This window comes from Micropterus dolomieu, linkage group LG13 (genome assembly GCF_021292245.1).
Source record: "Micropterus dolomieu isolate WLL.071019.BEF.003 ecotype Adirondacks linkage group LG13, ASM2129224v1, whole genome shotgun sequence".
Lineage (NCBI taxonomy): Eukaryota > Metazoa > Chordata > Actinopteri > Centrarchiformes > Centrarchidae > Micropterus > Micropterus dolomieu.
The window spans coordinates 29,195,031-29,200,449 of NC_060162.1; positions in this window are offsets into that span (position 1 = coordinate 29,195,031).

Here is a 5,419-nt window from a genome sequence, read left to right on the forward strand (position 1 = left end):
TCTCTCTCTCTCACCCCCAACCGGTCGAGGCAGATGGCCGCCCACCCTGAGCCATGGTTCTGCTCGAGGTTTCTGCCTCTTAAAAGGAAGTTTTTCCTTGCCTCTGTCGCCTAGTGCTTGCTCTTGGTGGGAATTGTTGGGCTTCTGTAAATAGCATCATAGAGTACGGTCTAGACCTGCTCTTTTATGAAAAGCGCTGTGAGATAACTGTTGTTGTGATTTGGCGCTATATAAATAAAATTGAATTGTATTGAATGTAGTTTTCAGCGGCTACTAGCAGTGCGGTTTGAAGATTGCAACCAGGCATGTGCTTGTACACTTAAACTCATGAGCGAGCATCATCCAAATAACGGCGTCACTTTGTGTTTGAAGTGGTGGGGACATAAGGACTCAGATTAAATTCTTAAACAGTTTTCTTCAAGATATCTTCAATGCCAAGATATATGAGCGGGTGGTCTGGGGGGACCACCACGTGAGCTGCTGACACGAGGTCCAGGAGCCTCACGACCAAAAGCGCCCTCACCACCCTTGGCGGAGCAACATGGAGTCCACACATTCCTGGGAGAGCCATCCAGGAAGGAGAGGAATAGGTGAGTGTCTGGGAGGGAAAAGGGAGCACTTTTCCCAGTTCACCGTGAAACCCCAGGCAAGACAGGTGTGCAACAAGCTTGGCCGTCTGCACCAACGCCTCGTCCTGGGACCGTGCCAGCAGCAGCAGGTCGTCCAGGTAAAACAGGACTCTGATGCCCGTCCGTCGCAGTGGCTCCAAGGCCATCTCGATGCACTTGGAGAAGGTGCGTGGGGCCAGAGAGTAACGAATGGCAGGCGGTTTTACTGGTACTGGACGCCCCGGAAAGAGAAGCGCAGGAACTTCCTGTGTTCTGGGATGACAGGAACGTGAAAATACGTGGAGGTCAGCTAGTCTCCCTGGCGTACACACTCCAAGATAGCCTGCTTCTCTAGGAGCTCCTGGATCTCCACCTAGAGGGCAGCAATCTGAGCTGGGGAGGAGAGAACTTTTTCCTATTGGGGGGAAGCGAACTGCAGACTGTGACCAGGCTGTTCATCCACCTGCCCATAGAACAGGAAAGGAGCCACCACAGAGTATCACTCTGAAAGTGGTCGGACCTGCTGATGAGGTGCCCTGGTGGCCATGAAGTGATGCCATCCCCGGCCCATGGGGGCCCGCCCCTAATGGGCCGGGACACCAGCAATGGGGGGGGGGGCCTGGCAGACAGCGGTCTCCATGAGCCGCCGGTCAGGAGGGTCCCACTCCCAGCAGGGGGAAGAAGGATCGTGGGCACTCTCACGCGTCACCAGGCAGGAAGGAGCGCTTCCCTGCGTGGCAAGCATGCGTGTTAATCTGAACGCGAGGTGAGGCACGGCCCCCGATTGGGCACACATTCGTCTCAATAGAGCAGGTGCAGGCAGAACATGAACAGTGAACACACAATTCCCCCCTAAATGTCACTGGCGCTTCCCCGAACGGCGTGGCTGCACAGGGGAGTTAGAACATGAGTAGGCCACCCCTGGCACCTTGGGAGCCCGAGCTGAGCCGGCGGGGCAGGAGGCCCGGGGGACGGTGTAGGGAGCTGCGTCTGCAGCAGTCTCAGGCCAACCGTGGTGCTGGCGGTCCTTCTTGGGGCCGCGGTGGTCTCGCTGGGGAGTGGCAATAGTGTGTACCCCGTCCGTAATGTCCGCTTTCGTGGGCTCATATGGCACAGCCTGCCTTCTGTGAACAAATGGTTACCCCTGGATGCACAGAAGGATAGTGTCAGTGAAGAGTATCTGTACAGGGCAGGTGTTCTGGAGATCACCCAGCACGATGTAGCCCATGTGGCAGACACCGCACATCCGTGCGGTTGTAGCGGCGTCTCACCCTGTTCTGGCCAGCTTGATGGAAGACATCGTTCTACTTTTTTCCCTGCTGGAAATCTTATGCTCTTTAGACAGATCTTCTGCTCTTTAGACAGCTCAGTGCTGAGGAAAAATGGGAGCCGATGGCTGGGTCTCACCATTGTATAAATACAAGGTGCGGACGTAGGAGAGGCCCACGCTGTGGGTGGGTGTAGACAAAATTTATCAGTGCTACACAGGCGCACGCAGATGTAAACCAACAGCGATGGCCTTAGATGGCGAAGCCTATACGAAATAAAACTGGTGTCTCTGGTGACATTCCCATGCTGGTGAACCAGGGGAAAGTTCAAGCTCCAAAGGTTTTGCACTGGTTTGCTACGGTTTCCAGACTGAGTGACACGTTTCCTCGAAACATTGTGCAGCGGGCTTGCAGGGCTGAGGTCAGCTCCGACAAAACTTGCGTTACTTTGTTACTGAACGCACCATCCTTGACGTGACCTTATGTTGTTCAAGTCAGCTGTTAGCCAAGAAGCTAAGTTGGCTGTAAGTAGGCTACTGCGATTATGGTCTCACAGTCTAACATGCAAAGAAAATTGTCGTCCGTTGTGAACTTTGTGCGACCAGCAAAAGGTTTTCAACCGCTATTTTATTGATGCATCTGCAGAAGCAGCACAGCAACGTGAAACTCAGAAAGAAACTCTGGTCGCATCTGCCAGTGATGCTTGGGCTGGAAACACTGAATACTGCTCTTATAAATACATGTGCAGAAAAACAGTAGTTCAAAAGTTAGGATTTACTCTTGCTTTATTTTTTATTTCATCTGGTGGCATTAAGTTAATCCTTGCTGATGTTATGAATATGATATTAGTTAAAAAGTCGGGAGTTCAGGAGAGATTGCTTTGTTTGAGGAGGTTGTGAAAGTAATATATAGTAAAGCAACGAGTAACGTGACTAATTACTTTCATCACCCAGTAGGGGAGAGAGGGGTTATTTGAGCCTGTGGAGAAGTTGAGCCACCCCTGGCTTCTCGGCAACCATAGACAAAATTGTTTATGTGACCACACATTTTTGAGTCATCTGTTTTACTCACCCTGTGATGGAGAGAGGCCCATGGAATAAGTGATAAGCACATTTAAGTTCAAAAAACTGTTTTTTGCCATTCAAAGTGGTTTTTTTATGTTCAAGGAGTCCTGATTCTTGTGTCTAAACAATTACAGATAGGTTTGAGAAATGTGTCAGTGCTTTAGGAAGTTACAATATGAGGCTATATTGTTAGCATGACATTACCCTTAAACTGCTGGATGACACAGTTTTGTTAAAATGGCAGGGATGGGGTAATATGAGCCAAAAGACCTGGGGGAAGTTGAGCCAGCTAGTTTACTGCAATTGTAGTGGATCAACCAGCCTCTCACCTCAAGGAGGAGGTAAGATCAGATTCTGCCAAAGGGGGGGGGGGGGTGTCCTTCGCCTTTGATATACAAACTAGAGACATCCCTTTGGTAAGGACCTGCATAGACTCAATCAGACATGCATCACTGAAGGATTGTTATCCAGGAACTATCCAAACCAGTCCGTTAACCAACCGTTAAGGTGTCACTGAAGACACTCTCCAGGACAGCAAAAGGGCATGAAAACCCCTTTCCAACCACAAATTACCATCAACATCAAAAGTACCATGCAGCCCTGGCTCACCTGATTATTTCCCCACAGAATGCCCAACTGTGATTAGTCAGGATGAGCCGCTGTCTGGCTTCATGCCAATCAAATCACAGCACGCGATCAACGTCATTCAGATGAAATAACGGGAGCTGTTAGGAACTTTAGCTGGTGCGGTTATGGAGGATGGAGATTTTGAGTTTTTAGTTATAATAAGTAGTTTTACTAAACTATCACTACAGCTGCAACTTTAGATTAAATCTGACGGAAGACCTACGTCAAAACTGGAGCTGTGCGTGGAGAGAAAAAAGGGGTTTTGGACACTGAGGAAACTTATATCCGTACAGTGTGGCTAGATAGTAGTGCCAAACTTCGACTGACTGTTGTTGCGGAGGATGAAAAGCCAGTGGGAAATTCTATAACTTGGTTATTGACCACTTTGCCACCATGACAGACAGGAGAATGGCCTTCCTTTTTAGATAGGGTGAGTGAAATGTCACCTCCTTCTCTCTCTGAACTTAACTGAACTGCAGCCATTTGTGCGATTTTTGGTGTGGTTATGTTTGTTTTGCTTTGCTTGCCTGGATTTAGCTGCTGAATGAATAGTCAGTTGAAGTAACCATATTGTTTTTACTGCGGTTGTGTACGCATACTGTAGATAATGAGCACCAGAGACAGCACCTGCCACAGGGCACTGGGCCAGGCTAGGCTACCTGAATAATTGTCTATACTCTGTCCGTCTGGTGTTCGGTTGTTAGTCTTCAGTGATGTTGTGTTGTATGAACATTTGGCCAAGCATTAAGAAATATGTAGGCCTATTTGATACATGCACCACTGCTATTATGCAAATGTCTTCAATCATCTTCTGATTGAGCTTGTGAATGCTCCTTTTATTCTTAACCTGCACCATAAGCAGCGGGCTGTGTATGCTATTTGGGGTGGGTGAGAGAGAGAGAGAGAGAGAGTCTCGGTAAAGGCAACTTTCAGCGTGTGTATTGATAACAAATTATACCCTGCACTGTAATAGCACAATGCATTAGATAATTGCCCTCCAAAAAGGACATCCCCTTTCACTTGGCTTCCCCAAAAATTTACCCCACCCCACGCCACTGCTAGCCTATATTACCTGGACCTCGCGAACCTGCGGCGAATGTATGTGTTTTATTTGATTTTGTTGTTTTAAGTTATCCGACCATTTTACACAACTTTTAACCCAGAAAGTTCTGTCAATCCTCATCTCGGGTTGAACTAAGCCGCTGCTCCAATGATAGAGTTGGAGTGTGTTCCACTGAGCTGTAGCGACACCAACCCGAACTCAGAGCGCCAAACCAGGGCGGACCGCCCGTTACTGCAAGCGTCTTTCCCACAACCTCCAGTCAGTCAGGGACTCCTGACAATCAGTCGGTTAAAATTTGCTCAAGGAGCCAGGTAGCGTGCTAAGAACCCGGGGGTCTGACCAAAGAACGAGCCAGATGACAGCGAGCCTTGGCCAGAGGGGGAAAACGACAAAAGTAATGCTTAAACTACATTCTGTGACTGGTTGGTGCCCTATAGTTGGTCCTAATCCCCTAGTTTATTTAAACTCAATTTGCAACATAACTTACGATCATTCGTTCCCTTAAAATTATTCTCCCTCCACAACACCAAACTGAAATTCCATTGAGCCCATTATCCTGATTTTGGTCTTACTGCATATTCTGTTCATTACATTCTGGTTTGACTGTTATTCCTCTAATATTCCCATATTTACTCACACTGTTGTATTCCCTTTAGTCAGTCAATAAATTTCACCTTGATTATAGTGATTTGTGTGTGTGTACTGTGTAGCGTCCTTGGTCCCTGTACAGAGGATTCGCCCTCAGATCTGAGACTGACTGATTAACTCAACGATTTTGAATATTTGAAT